This window comes from Giraffa tippelskirchi, chromosome 14 (genome assembly GCF_054371585.1).
Source record: "Giraffa tippelskirchi isolate mGirTip1 chromosome 14, T2T-mGirTip1v1.2.pri, whole genome shotgun sequence".
Taxonomy (NCBI): Eukaryota; Metazoa; Chordata; class Mammalia; order Artiodactyla; family Giraffidae; genus Giraffa; species Giraffa tippelskirchi.
In genome coordinates, this window is record NC_137288.1 from 71,216,178 (window position 1) to 71,233,469 (window position 17,292).

General features: G+C 49.0%; 1 protein-coding gene and 1 long non-coding RNA gene across 24 annotated transcripts in view; one reads left to right on the forward strand and one right to left on the reverse strand.

The window, feature by feature from the left end:
* RNF152 (ring finger protein 152) overlaps positions 1 to 17,292 on the reverse strand; it is a 71,556-nt gene that overhangs the window by 39,133 nt on the left and 15,131 nt on the right. For 8 of the 23 annotated variants that reach the window (XR_014075107.1, XR_014075108.1, XR_014075106.1 and 5 more), the window contains exon 1: positions 3,056 to 3,676. The exons of 11 other annotated variants lie outside the window; for them this stretch is intronic. The gene's annotated coding sequence lies outside the window, so the exon portion shown is untranslated. Of the gene's footprint in view, positions 1 to 2,820; positions 2,916 to 3,055; positions 3,677 to 9,491; positions 9,701 to 17,292 lie in introns of those variants that run through there. 4 more of the 23 variants (XM_081563385.1, XM_081563382.1, XM_081563376.1 and 1 more) reach the window with 2 other exon arrangements.
* Positions 3,777 to 5,862, forward strand: LOC145534955 (uncharacterized). Its single transcript, XR_014075109.1, has 2 exons — positions 3,777 to 4,284; positions 5,247 to 5,862. It is a non-coding gene; the product is annotated as an uncharacterized LOC145534955 (long non-coding RNA).

Sequence of the window (17,292 nt, forward strand, 5' to 3'; positions counted from 1 at the left end):
CAGGATTTAGTTCCCTGAGCTGCTAGTTCCACGGAACAAATACGCTAGCTTAAGTGGGAAAGCTCAGGGGGGTAAAAAAAAGTGACAGGAAAATTGAGGACTTGCTATAAAACTCATCTTCAAAAAGCCATAATTATCACAACAGTGTGTCACCTAAGCATTATTTACAAACATCCTTCTGCACAATCCCTGTCTTTGAACAGCCCTCATCTAGAGACACTGCTATTACTCAGGATAGCATTTTAAATTAATTCAGTAGTAAAATGAGGAAAAACCAAGATTTTTCAATCAAAACTCTGGCGTGAATATAATTAAAACTGACGCAGGGAAACAGGCATCAAAGAGAAGGAATTTGACTTTTTTACCTTCATGCTGGTAATTACTACTTATCAGTTGTACAATTCAGTTTTCAAAGACTGTTTTGTGTATGCCTCATTGGATAACCCTCAACACTGGAAGGGGAAGACAGTTTATTAGAAATGGAAATTCTTCTATTTTGCTGAAGAGAAAAAGGAGACTTAAGGATATTGAAAGGTGAGCCCAAAGGCGAGTCACAATAAACCCAGATCACCGAATTCCTTATTTCAAAAACTCCTCCAGGACACCACCTAGCGTGTCGTGTTGATTTCATTTGCATGGCAAAACCTAAATAATTTTTATATCAAAGGCTGTCATATATTTTGCCTGGGCCTTGCCTTTGAACGTTAGGGCTTCAGAATACTCTGATTTGAATCCAGGCAAAATGAAGTAAAAGGGCAAAAGACTTCTCTCATGGCTCAGCTAGTAAGGAGTCTGCCTGGGTTCAATCCCTGGGTTGGGAAGATCTCCTGGAGAAGGAAATGGCAACCCACTCCAGTATTCTTGCCTGGAAAATCCCATGGACAGAGGAGCCTAACAGGCTACAGTTCATGGGGTCTCAAAGAGTCGGACACGACTGAGCGACTTCACTTCAAAATGAAGTGTATTTCCAACTGCCATGTAAATGAGATTTTCTCTCCAAGCAGCTGCAGGTCCTCAAAGTCTGTCGTCATTCCTGCAGTCAGCCTCCTAACCCACTGTTACTTCTTATAAATAAATGACCAAGCCTACGGTTCGTGGTCATGTTCTAATCACACAGAGGCACAAAAGTAGCAGATAATCCCACTCTCCACTTCCAGGCCCTGGCCAGCAATCAAAAATCTGACTGTGGGTCATTGTTCATTCTATTTTGGGGTGATAACCATATCGAAAAACACCTCTCAGCCTCAGCCCTGTTAATCAATCGTCATTTAAAAGTAAATTTGTCATGGAAGTGTATAAACATCTACATTCAATAGTGTTTGCTCAAGTAATGCATTTGCCGCGTGATTATAAATGATCAAATAACGAAAACAACACAGCAGCAGCAAACACCTGCTCCAGCTGATAGAGGACAGACTTACGGACACGGGGCGGACTGGGGGAGGAAGGAGGGGGGGTGGGCGGACAGACTTACGGACACGGGGTGGACTGAGGAGGGGGCGGTGGGCGGACAGGGAGCTCGCTGTCAGGCTCCGTAACAGCTTGGAGGGGCGGGGTGGGGAGGGTGGTGGGGGGAGGGTCAAGGGAGAGGGGACATAGGTCCACCTGTGGCCGATTCATGCTGATGTTTGGCAGAAACCAACCCAACATTGTAAAGCATTATCCTCCAGTTAAAAATCATATTTTTTTTAAACTGCTCTAGCCTGTGCTGAGGTGGTGGGTTTGAGCCTGGCTTTATTTCTGGGATCTTCACTGTTACTAAATCTGCTGAAATAAATGAAGCAAGGCTAGAACCGAGTGGGGCCGGGAAGGCAAATGCTCTGTCCCAGACATGGTCTGCCCCAGCCCTCCTTTCTCACAGCCGGAATCCCCTCCCCCCACCCAGCCACCCCCTCCGTGGAGACACCGGGGTGGGGTTGGTGCAGCCCCCGGGACCACCCCTCCCAGCCCCTCCCAGTGCTGGCTCCACTGTGACTTCCTGCCAGGCTCCCCTGCCTATACCTGAACCCTCTCTTGGTTCCTTAGCCCTCAGCTCTGAAGCTCCCTGGACTCCTGGCTGCCTCTCTGTCCCTCAAGCCACCTGGACCTGCTGTCCCTACACCCAAGTGACTCCGAAAGGAAATCAACCCCGAATACTCATTGAAAGGACTGATGCTGAGACTGAAGCTCCACTACTATGGCCACTTGATGCAAAGAGCCGATTCACTGGAAAAGACCCTGATGCTGGGAAAGATTGAGGGCAGGAGGAGAAGGGGATGACAGAGGATGAGATGGTTGGATGGCATCACCGACTCAATGGACATGAGTTGGAGCAAGCTCTGGGAGTTGGTGATGGACAGGGAAGCCTGGTGTGCTGGAGTCCATGGGGTTGCAAAGAGTCGGACACGACTGAGTGACTGAAAAACAACCACCATGTACCCCAGCACAGGGAGCGTGTCCTGAGATGCTGGCAACTCTAGAAATAGTTTCCAAGTCTGTCTCCATCAGCCTCCTATTGCAACCCCCTGCCACCTCCTCCCCCCACGACTCCCACCACCCCCACCCCCTTACCACCCACCCGCACCCCTGGTCCCAGGCCTCCTGCAGCTCCTCCAGTTTATCTGGAAGCAGACTTCCGCCCATGGCCCTCACCAGGCAAGTCTACCGCACTCCTTCGAGGCCTGGCCTGACCCCAAGAAAAGATCAGCAGTTTCTTCTCAACCAATGCTCTGCACTTCAGACCTTGTTCTTACTTAAATGCCTCCGTCTGAGCCTAACATCTATTGATTCGTGGAGACAGAGCTTGTGAAGGCTGTCCTCCTCATCACCCTCACTGTTTACCTGCAATCGGCCAGGGGCCTGCTCACGGCCATCCATTTTGCCTGCAGACACCATGATGCAGCAGATTGCACAATTTTCACACAGAGATGAGAAACCTGCGATCCCATTTTAATAAGAAATGTGCTTAGATTCTGTTGGCAAGACTGGGGCATAAGCAGGACTAAACGCAGGCTGACCTGGCTTCCTTCTTACTGTATGAATCCTATTTGGGGAAACCCTATGCTGTGTCAATTACCGAGTGCGAGAGGACGGGGAGGCACTTTCTAAGCCACGCGGGCTGATCCGACGCCCCTCGGACACGAGTCCCATCACTGAGGAGGGCTGGGGCTCCCTGGCGTCCGAGTCACGTTGCATGCCCCATTCAGAAGCCACCTCAAGCTCACTCCACCTCGCAGAGCAGGACAGGGTAGGCCTTTGCTCAAATGCCCACTTGAGTACTTCTGATAAAACCAACCGTTTCAAATAAAACTGGAAGGACTTTTGTCCTTCCCACTGGTACCATCTAAGTTCTTGGTTTCAGGCTTAGTTGACTTAAGTGAAATCGGCAACAGAGCAGGAGAGGGCTGTTTGGGTGCTGATTCAAACCCCAAGTTGCTTCCAAAGTGCTGTGTGCCTCTCAGAGACCGTGTTCCCGGGGGCTCCACGCTGCAGTCACTAGAGAGGCTCCATCACAGCTCCCAGCTCTGGAAAGCTGAGCTGTGTCCCTGTCAGGGGGAGCTTACGCCGCCCTCTGAAATGCACTTGAAGCTGTGGCCTGAAGGAGCATCAAGCTGTCTGCTGGGAGAGAAGGCAATTGGCTGAACTGTGTCTCCAAAAAAGATGTCCAAGGCTCGGGAGCTCAGAATGCAGCTGGACTGAGGAACAGGGCTGTCACCTGTGTCATCAGCTAAGATGAGGTCACAATGCATTAGGGGGACCCCTAATCCAATAGCACCAATGTGTTTAAGAGAAGAAGCAGACGAGGAGAGAAGGCAATGTAACGACAGAGGAAGAGATTAGTGATGTATCCGTGAGCCAAGGTTGCTGGCAATAGCAAACGCTGGAAGGGGCAAGGAAGGATCCTTCTCTACAGGTTTCAGATGACGCGTGGCCCTGCCCACACCTTCAATGTGGACTCCCAGCCCCCAGAAACGCGAGACAATAAGACTCTCTTGTGTGAAGCCACCTAGTCTATGTGATTTGTTACAACAGCCCCAGGAAAGGAAAGCAAAGGGGGAACGAACAACGGGGGATCTCAAAAACCTATGGACTGAGAAGCAGCACCAAGGAGGAAGGAGGAGATACGGACAGTCTCCAACCGAGGATGGTTCGATTCAAGATTTTTCAACCTTACAACGGAGTGAAAGCAATAGGCATTTGGGAGAAACCAAGCTTTGAATTTTGGATTTGATCTTTCCCCAAGGGAGCAATTCTCGGTCCTCTCTCGTGATGCCGGGCAGCGGCGCTGAGCAGGCGATCACCAGGGTAAGCGACCACTCTGTACCTAGATGGCCATCCTGTTTTTCACTCTCAGTGCAACATTCAATAAATTATATGAGACAGTCAAAACTCTGTTACAAAATAGGTTTTGTGTTGGGCTCCCCTGGTGGCTCAGATGGTAAAGAATCTGTCGGCAATGCAGGAGACCCGGGTTCCATCCCTGGGTCAGGGAGATCCTCTGGAGAAGGCAATGGCTTTGTGTCAAATGGTTTTGCCCAACGGTGGGCTCGTGGAAGTGTTCTGAGCATGTCTAAGGTGGGCGAGGCTGAGCTATGGTGTTCAGCAGGTTGGGTGTAGTCAAACCACTTTTTACCATGATATTTTTGACATACGATGGGTTGGCTAGGATATAGCCTGGTTGTGAGCCAAGGAAGATCCGTGCGTGTTTGTGATCAGGAACATCCTTCATAGTGTGGTTGCCTATCTGCTTGCACTGGAGGAAGACAGACAAGGCCCAGCATCCCTGGAAGGAACCTTCCTTCCCCTAAGAAACTAGACCATCTAATTCAGCCCCAAGGAGGGGAAGGAACAGGGTAGGGGTGGGAGCAATAGAAATTGGAGGTTTTATTCCTCCCTACTTAATACAAAATCCTGCCTCCTGCATCCTGACCCTCTCAGTCCCTTCCCTGCTTACAGAAAGATACTAATGGGTGTTTTCACAGCCATGATCTGGTGTAATCTTCATACAACAGGGAAGGAGAGAAAGTATTATCACTCCCATTTTACACACAAGGAAACTGAGGTTCACACAAGATCACAGTTGCAATGACCATCTTGCAAAGAAGTTCAGTTAACAAAGCAAAAGGCATGGGAGTGGGGCATGGGGCGTGGGGGGCGGGGGGAGAAGCTCTAAATTTTGTCTTAAATAAAAAAAGATGGGGTCAAACAAAAGTTCCAAAGGGAATCAGATCTGTTAGCCTTGAAAAGTTGACCTTTATCTTTTTCAGTTGTTCAGATAACATTGCTGTGGACATGACCCGCTGATTCTCTGACCAGCTTGGTCAAGCGTCTTTGAGGAGAAACCCCAAACACGCAAGAACCCTAGCCTTCTGTCTCATTCGAGGCTTCCCAGTCTTCAGAATTGTCTGTGCGACCAGAGAACCTTTCCATAAGCATCACCCTGTGCAAGCCGGACCTCAGAGACTGAGAGGCTGGAGCACCACAGACTCGTGTCCAACAACCTGTGACGACTGAACGGACCGGACCCTTCCCCAAAGCATCACTGAACGAGAGCAGAGAAGGCAGGGACCAAGCGGGCTGGCAGGTACCCCAGGAAACGACAGGGCTGAAAGGGTCAAGCCACAAAGCACTGGGGAGAAGAGCTGGGTGGGGAGCTCTGCCTCCAATCAGCTGCCTTTTCCATCTATTATAATCCTCCGCCTCTGGAAAACCCCCGGTCACTGGTCACCGAGAAGACGCGCCTTTCCCGCCCCCAAGCCCGTGGCCAGGATGTTGGGTGCAGAGACCTCAGGCTCGCCACTCACACCCCGAGAAATCTCCTCTGCAAACTGCCCTCGCCCCCCATCTTGTCAGCTTGAAAATATTAAACACCACTGAAGGAAATTTAAGGTTTCTTTTTCGGATTTAAATGTCTACTTATTTCAAAATGAATTAGTAGTTCTCTGGGTTTCATAATGTTTAATTCATTAATGATAACTACAGCTCGAGAATTTGAAAGGGAAATTGCTTCCAGGATAAAATTAAATGTGAAACGCTGAGTGGTGATTCACGGCTGTTCCTATCTAAATTACTAATCCATGTGACAAACCTGGTTGGCAGCACAAAAAAGCAATACTCTTTTCCCCCACTGCCTTCGTAGACTTTGCCGAATTGTTCTGCAAACCGTCTAAACCCAAGTCCTAAATAATCCCCTGCCAGCAGCCTCCATTTCATTGCAGAATCTAGTTCTTAGCATCTCTATTGCCTCAGAGAGGTTCAGGATGGACTAATAGTTGGGTGCCTCAGAAAAAAAGAGTTTTCTCCACATTCGAGTCTAAACGTATAGTCCGATGAATTTCCAAGGCAACTTGTTTTAAATTTAAGGCAAATATCTAGGTGGTATCTGTCCATGTCCTCCTGAGAGAAACCTGTATAAAACTCTAAAAATGACAGCTTTCTTTTAGTTTGCAAGGAAGGGTGGCCAGCTGAGAGTCAATTACATATCTTCCTGCTGGAACAACTGGGAGCTGGAACAAACCCTGTGGTCCAAAAGACAAGAGAATATGAGGTTTCCAAAGCTGCCTGGAGCAAAGGTTATGCTGCCTCCTAGAACGTCACCCAGGTCTGCTCCTGCAGCCAGCACCAGGGTTCACACCCGGACCAGGATGGAGAAGCAGGGATGCTCCTGACCACGTGCCCCCAAAGGAACTCAGAGACCAAGGTCCCACAGGGCACATCTCCCTGGGAACCACTGTCCAGACCACCCTGAAAGCCCAAAAGCTGGATCCCCATCTCCAGTCTGCCCCTCACTCTCCCCACCCTGCATGCTGGTCCTCAGTGGCAAGTCAGACCCCAGGCAGCCCTCGGGAGCGCTCCTCCATGCCAGGGCTTTAATATGATGCTGCCTTACCCCTGGGGACAATCCAGGGAAGGTGCCCTCAGGGTCCCCATACTGCAGGGCAAGGCAAGTCTGCAAAGATACTCAACACACTTGCCCAAGTTACAGGGCAAGAACACGGCAGAGCCGGGATTCACACCACACTTTCTGCCCAGTTCCCCACGCTGTGGACTGTCTGATCGCGCCACCCACAGCCTCGAATATCCGACTTACTCCTTATGACCAGGCAGCAGGGCGCACACACCTGCCGAGGCCTACAGACGCTTGGGTGGCTGGGTTCCATTTCCAGCTTCTCCATCTTCCCCCCACTCTGGCTTCTGCAAACTACGCACCTGTTGTTCTCCGCCTGTCCTCCCAGGAGGGCTCCCAAGACCCCCCTGGGTATCTCTCCTCTCACCCCACTCTCTGCTCCAGCAGTGCTACATTCAACCCTTTGTCAACCATTCGCGACCTACTGTTGACACTGGGCTTCCCTGGTGGCTCAGCTGGTAAAGAATCCGCCTGCGATGCGGGAGACCTGGGTTCGATCCCTGGTTGGGAAGGTCCCCTGGAGGAGGGAAAGACTCCCCACTGCAGTGTTCTGGCCTGGAGAATTCCGTGGGCTGTACAGTCCATGGGGTCACAAAGTCGGACCCGACTGAGTGACTTTCCCTTTCACTGACACTGGGGCACACATGAGTCTCCCCTCGAATCCACGAGCTGCTTCTCCAGGGCAACAGCCCTGGGTCTTCCACGACCAGCGCCCGCACCCGCAGCAGGCCGCAGAGAGATGGTCCCTAAACCTTTGGAACGGATGAATGTGTCATGACAAACGTGTTCAAAGTCAAAGCAGAAACAGACTCGGGGGCTTGTGCCAAACTGACTCAGGACCCTTAAGAGTGGGGAGGAGGAGATGGGCAAGGGGTTTTGTGCACTTTTTCAAAGCTGTGCCTGTCAGGGAGTTTTTTTGTTTTTTTCTCCATCGAGCATTCAAACATGGCAACCACACAATGGAGAGAACGCCTAGCTGTCTGCTCACTAGCTAATGGGTTTATGAAGCAAGCCTGTTTCGGATTTTAAATTGGCAAGGGGTGATCTTTAGACGGGGAACTCAAGAGTCACCCATGTGTTACAAGAGCAAAGAGATGACAGACAATCCCCAGCTCCAACTGGCTTTTATTGTTGTTTCCTGGCAGCAGAAGGGAGGGCAAAGAGATACTTGGAAGCAGGGGACGGTACCCACTCCCTACAGCTCTTCTGTCGACCCTTCTGCAGGGGTGAGTTGATGCAAAGCAGCCTGGACTCCCCATAGCACCAGTCCCAACCATTCAGGCGTACATTCCTGACCACGAACTTGGCACCAAATAAACTCAGACGCCACTGACAACACAGAAAGAAAAGTAACAATTGCAAGTCATGGTAATCGCTTGAATTGTAAGATAATGTTCCTAAATGTTCCTCAACCCCTCAGAATAGTCGCAAATATCCAGTGCATGTGATTTCTCCCAGGTCCTATTGTTATGTAAATTTAGCCTTCAGCTCATACCCTAGCTAAAACAAACACGACATTAAATCATCTTCCCTCACCTTCTCAGAACTTAAGGAGCCCCTTGGGGGGCATTCTGGATGCCTGTGTCTCTCTCAGAAAACCTTCCAAGGAGACTCCTGGTAACACAGCAGCACGCGATGCTGCCTTTTCTTCCCTCCATCTCTCCTGCAGCCGGCACCGGCCTTCAGAGCAAGCTCCTGACTCTAGAGGTTGGCGTTCAAGCGTTGCTGTCGGTTTACAGCAACTATCTGTGCCACGTTCAGGGGTGTTTCTCCCAGGGAGAAGCATTTGCCAAATATTTTCTAACTTGTCTCTTTTCTTCCCCATTTATTCAATGTCACAAGAGCAGCCACGCCTGCTCAGTGTCAGTTTGGAGACCTCAGGACAGAGGGAAGTCCAGCCCAGACACCCTTAGCTGACCCTGCAGGGCACCTACTGCCCTGGGCATCCAGAGAGGCCACTTCAGGTCACCAGGATAAGCATGGGCTTTAGAAGCAACTTCCAAGTTGTCCACTAGATGAATGAGAAGCGTCCGGTGGTATTCCGCCTTGTGGTTACGCAGAGGAAGGATGCAGGGCAGAGAAGCCATAGCCAGGCATTCCAAAGGCAGCTCCACAGAAACGTCAAGGACACACAGCACTCTTCCCAAGGGACTTATAAGCAGACAGACAAAGAATTGCCTATTCTTGAGTTTCTTAGGGTTTCCACTTTAATGATTAAATAGAAAAACTAAAAAGCATCAATTGTTCATAAAAATGACCTTTCATAAGCATGTCAGATTCTCAGAAAAGGTTTTTAGAACATTCTGACATCTTGGTTAAGCTTGTGTATTCTAGGAATATCCTAAGTTCTCCATTTCTTTGTAGGTAGGACTGGTTCGAGGAACTCCAGTCTTAATCATTTCCATCACCACAAAATTCTAATGAGGGAAATCCACAGAACGATGAAATTTCTCTCCAATTTCAACTGCTAACAATACAAGGAACAATGATATAAAGACAAAATGAGAAAGCGCATAAGCAGAGGCACCTCTGGACAGGAAGCCACGACAGTGGTCGTGCCGCTGGGACTCACGGCAAGCGTTTGTGTTCCACGACACAGACTTACACGCTGAGCTTGATCCTTCTCAGTTCAACTCAGGAGGGAAAAGGCGGGCACGTTCACCAGCTCAAGTCCAGCATTGCCGGCTGTCCTTCCTATCACATCCTCCCACTCCTCTCAAGCCTCTCCTGGAAAGAAATAACTGAAAATATGGAAATGGCACCTCACTGGACCCACAGCTAGCACGAGTGCTCTGCCCTCAGGACTATAAAGCTGGGCTGGGGTGGGGTGTAGACGGCACAGCAGGAAGCCTCCAGTGGCAGCTGTGACGCGGCCTGTGCACTCCAAACAAGCTTTACCGATCACGTCTCTGAGGACGGGATTTATTGCTGCAAACACACACGAGGAATGGCAGTTTACAATACCTTCCTGTCCGCGTCTGCTCGCCTCCACAGAGCCCGTCTCCCCCAAGTGCCCTCACCTGCTCCGATCTCTTCTACCCAAGGACGAGAACACCCTCTCCACCCAGCTGTCCCTCACCCCTGCTTCTTCAGCTGGTGTGGTCCTCCTTGCGCCCCTGCCATCCCCCCAAAGTTGCGCCCCATGCGTCTCCCCAGAGCCACTCCCTGGAGATTCTGCTTCAGGACATCACTTGTCTCTCCTTTCTTTTAAGGATGCGCAAAGAAGAAGGCTTCTTTTAAGTTTAACCAAGAAACAGAAAGGATCAAAGTCCTATCTTCCTATCAGACAGTTTTCAGGCCTCACTTACTCAGATCGAAGAAAGAAAAAAGTGAAGCCAAAGTAAGGGACCAGCTCCACCCCAGGCAGAGGGGCCACCCCAGGCAGAGAGGCCATCCCAGGCAGAGAGGTCCAGCTGGACCTGAGCGCCCCCCACCTTTCCCGATCTGGGCCTCCTGCCTTGCTTTGAGGCTCCCCTTACTCCTCCACCACCGCATCCTCAAATCTCAGCAGAGCCTGTACCAGCCCGATCACATTACAACCTGCCTCCTTTCTCACCTTCCCTCCATCTGACCCGCCCTCCACCCTCCTCCCCCCAAGCCCTGTGCCCGCTTCTCAGAGGGGTTGGTAGAAGCCTGAATCACAGGGTTAGCTACTGCACCCTTACAGAGGTGAATGTGTAACCCTACCCAAGGGCACTCACGTTTTAGCAAAGGATTTTGTGGCTCAGCTGGTAAAGAATCTGCGTGCAACGTGGGTAGACCTGCGTTTGATCCCTGGGTTGGGAAGATCCCCTGGAGAAGGAAAAGGCTACCCACTCCAGTTTTTGGGCCTGGAGAAATCCATGGACTGTATAGGCCATGGGGTCACAAAGAGTCGGACACAAATGAGCGACTTTCACTTTCACTTTCATGGACAAAAACCCAAAAGGAACAAAGAACTAGTTTATACTGATTGTCGGTCTCAAACACATCATTTAATTTCTCCGCCTGCTTCCGATTCCTCCCTCGGCCTGATTCTGAGAATGGGTGAGCTAAAATATACATAAAACTGACACTAGCACCCAGCACCTTACCTGGGCCGCACACACTGGGTTAGCACTACGAGCCTCCCCAGCAGCGGCCCCGCGAGGTGAGAATGCGCAGTGATTTGCTAGGGTCACATGGCTGATCACAAGGAGCAGAGCAGGGATACAGCTCTCAGTCCACGAGGGACGAGTTCATGCCGTCTTCTCCACCCCACACAGAATGAATCTCTAATGGCAAACCGAGGCCGGCGGGGCGAGAGTGTGCCAGCGGGGCTCTGGGGTACGCCGACGGCGGGCGGTCAGAAGGAAGGGCTGGACGACCAGAGCGGGCCTCAGGAGATCCCTGCAGCGCGGCTGGGGTCGAACAGGCCGAATGTCCTATCAGGGCTCACTCGGATAGGGCCATCTCTGAATCGCAGAGACCTGGGCTATCAATTCACCCCACTTAGACCCAGATTCTCCTGACTATAAAATGGAAACCGTCTACTCGGGAGGGCGTAATCTCCTTTCACCGTCAAGGGTTCGTGGCAAAAGACAAAACTTCTCATGAGGGAGCTTCCAGAAAAGGGTCTTGAGGTCAGGAGGGCAGCAAACCTGTTGGTGTCAGTTACTCCCGACATTCAAAAGGGGGATTCATAGAACAGCAGGCTAGAGATGAACAACGTTTATTTTTAAAAAAACTTAATACCAGAGAGAAAAAACATTGCTAATGACCTTGATACATATGGTTAAAATATCTGAATGAACTCTGAGCAGTCTGATTTTTAATCACCAAACACTGCTGAAAACCTACTCATTTCCATCATATGTTACAAATTCATGATCAGGCCTCCTTCCTTTCTGGCTTGTCCTACACGGGAAAAGCACTGACTATTCCACCAGAGGAACAGTCCTCAAATGCTGCTGCTGCTAAATTGCTTCAGTCGTGTCCGACTCTGTGCGACCCCACAGACGGCGGCCCATCAGGCTCCGCCGTCCCTGAGATTCTCCAGGCAAGAATACTGGAGTGGGTTGCCATTTCCTTCTCCAGTGCATGAAAGGGAAAAGTGAAAGTGAAGTCGCTCAGTCGTGTCCAACTCTTAGCGACCCCATGGACTGTAGCCTACCAGGCTCCTCCGTCCATGGGATTTTCCAGGCAAGAGTACTGGAGTGGGGTGCCATTGCCTTCTCCGAGTCCTCAAATAGTCCTCCCTCAAAATCACCAGGATATCCTCAACCTTCACATAATTTCAGCGGCTACTCACTGCACTATAATCTCGGGATGAATTTCTGGCATAGAAACAAAATAGCCATAATAGGATAAATAGTTACAATGCTATCCTGACCAGAGCACAGAGTAGCTGAAACGAAAACTAAACTTTTTAGCATTTCTTATTTAATATTATGTTCATTGAAGATGCTTGTTGTCAGCGTATTTTGCTTCTGATAGCAGTTATTTTTCCTTTTTTTAGATTTTTTTTTTAATGTGGACCGTTTTTAAAGTTTGTATCGAATCTGTTACAATATTGCTTCTGTTTCATGTTTCGGTATCTTTGGCATGTGGGATTTTACCTCCCTGAACAGGGATTGAGCCGCCTGCACTGGAAGGCATAGTCTTAACCTGGAAGACTTTAACACTGGACCAGCAGGAAGTCCCGACACCAGTGGCTTTTTATCGGTATTTTTCAATACTGAAAAGTTTTGAAAGATCATTGCATTATAATGGACTGACACACCAATGCCACTGAGTTTCCATTCTGCCACTTGAGAGCACAGCGTTGAGCAAGATGCTAAATCTCTCTGTGCCTCAGTTTGGTCATCCAAACAATGCAGACAAAACCTGCTCCTAAATTACTGTAAGGATTACACTGGGTGACTTGAGTCTCACAAGACACTACACTTAGTGACTGCCAAGTACACAGTCAGACCACCTGACCTGCCTCCTGAGAAACCTGTATGCAGGTCAGGAAGCAACAGTTAGAACTGGACATGGAACAACAGACCGGTTCCAAATAGGAAAAGCAGTACGTCAAGGCTGTATATTGTCACCCTGCTTATTTAACGTATATGCAGAGTACATCATGAGAAACGCTGGGCTAGAAGAAACACAAGCTGGAATCAAGATTGCCAGATTGCCGGGAGAAATATCAATAACCTCAGATATGCAGATGACACCACCCTTATGGCAGAAAGTGAAGAACTAAAGAGCCTCTTGATGAAAGTGAAAGAGGAGAGTGAAAAAGCTGGCTTAAAGCTCAACATTCAGAAAACTAAGATCATGGCATCCGATCCCATCACTTCATGGCAGATAGATGGAGAAACAGTGGAAACAGTGGCTGACTTTATTTTTCTGGGCTCCAAAATCACTGCAGATGGTGATTGCAGCCATGAAATTAAAAGACGCTTGCTCCTTGGAAGAAAGGCTATGACCAACCTAGACAGCATATTGAAAAGTAGACATATTACTTTGCCAACAAAGGTCCATCTAGTCAAAGCTATGGTTTTTCCAGTAGTCATGTATGGATGTGAGAGTTGGACTATAAAGAAAGCTGAGCACTGAAGAATTGATGCTTTTGAACTGTGGTGTTAGATAAGACTCCTGAGAGTCCCTTGGACTGCAAGGAGATCCAACCAGTCCATCCTAAAGGAGATCAGTCCTGAATAATCATTGGAAGGAGAGACGCTGAAGCTGAAACTCCAATATTTTGTCCACCTGATTCGAAGAGCTGACTCATTGGAAAAGACCCTGATGCTGGGAAAGATTGAAGGCAGGAGGAGAAGAGGATGACAGAGGATGATATGGTTGGATGGCATCACCGACTTGATGGACATGAGTTTGAGCAAACTCCGGGAGTTGTTGATGGACAGGGAGGCCTGGCGTGCTGCAGTCCATGGGGTTGCAGTCGGACACAACTGAGCGATTGAACTTAACTGAAGCACATAGTAGCAATTTTTTCACTTATAAAAGTACAAATCCAATTCAAAGATATTTAATACTTTACCCAAAATTTTGCAACCTCCGCACTTAAAGACTGGCAGGCCTTACCTCTTACAGCACTGCAGCCAACACCCCCACTTGCTTCTTTCTCTTCCAACATACTAAACTTTCACTATTCACAAGTGAGTTATGAGCATCAGCCCACCAAACTTTCTCTGAAGCAGTAAAAGTTCTTTCTCTATAACCCAGGGAAAGTGGGCTTGTTTTCTGAGAAAATGAAATAGGCCAGAGCCCAGACCAGCAGATTCCTGTTAATCAGTACTAATTGCTAGGAGTTTTTTGAGGCTGATGGAGCCGAGATTGTATTAGTAAACAAACCTCAGGAAAGGAAAATTAAAGCTGCTTTACTCCCCAAAGTATTTTCCTAATCTATCTTAATAAGCATAGTTTCATTCTGCTTACTCACAACCATTTTTCATACCATACTAAATGAATTTTGTCTGAATAAGTTAATTTTGGAAATATAAAAATGAATTTCATGCTTCTACTACTATTTGTGCCCACTTGGGCTCTGAGTATATTTTGTTTCCTGAAAACCTAACTCAACATCTTACCTTAAACCCAAAGGGAAAACCACTGGGTCGAACAAAAAGTTGGTGGCAACGTGCCCTGAGATTGTGTCCTGGCAGCCACAACCTAACGGCACATCGAGAGAAGAATCAGTCAGGACAGTCAGTACGTCTTCCTAATAGAAGACAAGCATAAACGAAGTCAGAGGCGGGAACTAACATGTTATACTTCTGAGTGCAGACACAAGATTCAGCTGCCAAGATGCAGTGTCCCCAGAGAGGAAACTTTCTGAGGACACTGCCCTTAATCGACCAGTATCCATGAAGATATCAAAAAGGGCATGGGAAATACAGAAAAGAGTTAGATCTCTGCAATCCTCAAGGAGCCTGAGAACTAGTTACATGCATAACGGCTCACACTCATATATACTGGTCAAAAAAATAATATAGTTAGGTCATCGGAATGCAAAAACGAATAAAGTGGACCCAGCCCTCAGAGAGCCCACACCCACCTTTGGACCGCAGCTGGCCATCCCCAGGCCCTGCTGTAAGGTCTGAGAGACAAAGGAGGCAGTAAAGGTCACTTTTAGGGGCCCTTATCAAGGCTTCCAGGGGGTGCTATCAGTAAAGAACCCACCTGCCAATGCAAGAGAAGCAAGAGACACGAGTTCGATCCCTGGGTCGGGAAGATCCTCTGGAGAAGGAAATGGCAACCCACTCCAGTCCTCTTGCCTGGGAAATCCCATGGACAGAGGAGCCTGGTGAGCTACAGTCCACGGGATCACAGAGTCAGACATGACTGAGCACACACACTTGAGTAACAGTCAGGGATTCCATGAAGAGATCTGAGCAGGGAACTAAAGGAAGCGCTACGACCCGAGTAACAGGATGGAGTAGAATAGAGGAACAGAAAGTGTGTGCGCTCAGTCGTGTCTGACCCTCCGTGACACCCTGGACCATAGCCCACCAGGCTCCTCTGTCCATGGGACTCTCCAGGCAAGAAGACTGGAGTGGGTAGCCATGCCGTCCTCCAGGGGATCTTCCCAACCCGGGGATCCAATCTGCGTCTCTGGCATCTCCTGCATTGGCAGGTGGGTTCTTTACCACTAGCGCCACCTGGGAAGCCTAGAAGAATAGAAGGACAGAATCGAATAGAAGAGCAAGCAGGTTGGCTGGCCCCAAGCCAGGGGTTGGTGAATTTCCCAACTGGTGCAGCAGTAAAGAATCCACCTGCCAATGCAGGAGACTCGGGTTTGATCCCTGGGTTGGAAAGGTCCCCTGGAGTAGGAAATGGCAGCTGACTCCAGGAGTCCTGCCTAGAAAATCCCATGGACAGAATCCCCTGGACAGAAGCCTGCTGGGCCACAGTCCATGCAGTCACAAAGAGTCAGACGTGACTGAGCGCAAATGCATGCTGGCCAAAGTGAACCGGCTCAGATGAGGAAAGGGTCTTCCAATCAGGTTCCCCGTATTCCAGGCAGGGTCCCATAGACAGCAATCCTCATGCACGAGTAAGCTTCCAGGAGCACAGCTCCACACCGCGTTCTCCGCAGCCCCCACGTCATCAGTGGCTTCCTGCCAAATAAATCCCAAAGCCCCTCTCCACCAACCATTCTAATCCTCCCCCACAAGTCCTGCTTACTCCATACTTCAGTCGGAAAGCATCTTTTGTTGTCCAGAAGACAAGAGCCACCGTCCATTACACCTTGTTGCTGCAGAAATGCCACTGCACCTGCCCGCGTGTCCAGATGACTACCCACCTTTCCAGGCATCAGTAAATGCCACTTCTTCCAGGAAGCCATTCTCCAGCAGGAAGCCATCTGTCCCCCTCTGAATTCCAAGGCCACTTCATCCAGGATCACCTGGCATCTGAGTCCCTTGCATACACGTTGTTCTTCCTCCTACACTCCTATATGTGTGCGTTAGTCACTCAGTCATGTCCGACTCTTTGCGACCTTAGGTACTGTAGCCCACCAGGCTCCTCTGTCTGTGTAATTCTCCAGGCAAGAATACTGGAGTGGGCTGCCATTTCCTTCTCCAGAGATCTTTCCAACCCAGGAATCGAACCTGTGTCTCTTATGTCTCCTGCATTGGCAGGTGGGTTCTTTACTGTCCGAGCCATCAGGGAAGCCCCACCTCCTATATGAAAATAATCAAAACGACACGCTAAATTAGCTCTTTCTTACAAGGAAACATTTGTGCCAAGAGTTATGGAAGACAGAAGACTATCAGCTGACAGCTTAGCAAGGAAATGATGCTCAACCCATGCAAAAAATAATGCAGTAACATCAATAGCTCTTTTTAATTATCATGTACAGATGTTAGTTGAAGTCATAAAAATACAGGACATCTCAGAGAAAGTGAGTCATCTTAACAGAATGAAAAATCTGCAGCAGCATGCTGCAGTGGCTTATGGCATAAACTCTGGAGCCACTGATGGCCAGGTTCTAATCCCAGCTCTGGCACTTATTCCTCTTGTGACCTTGGGTAAATCACTTAGCCTTTCCACGCTTCATTTTCTTGAAAATGGGGAAATTACATTAGAGATATTAATAGTAGCTCCCCCTTAAGACTCCTGTAATAATGATACACATACTGTATGCAAAACACTTAGAGTCCAGCGCAGAATTAGTGCCATCGGAATCAGCTTGTTGTTGTTGTTCAGCCGCCCAGTCATGTCCAACTCTTTGCGACCCCATGGGCTGCAGCACACCAGACCTCCCTGTCCATCACCAGCTCCCAGAGTTTGCCCAAGTTCATGTTCATTGCATCCGTGATGCCATCCAGCCATCTCATCCTCTTGATCCTCTTCTCCTGCCCTCAATCTTTCCCAGCATCAGGGTCTTTTCCAGTGAGTCATCTATTGGCATCAGATGACCAAAATACTGTATTAGC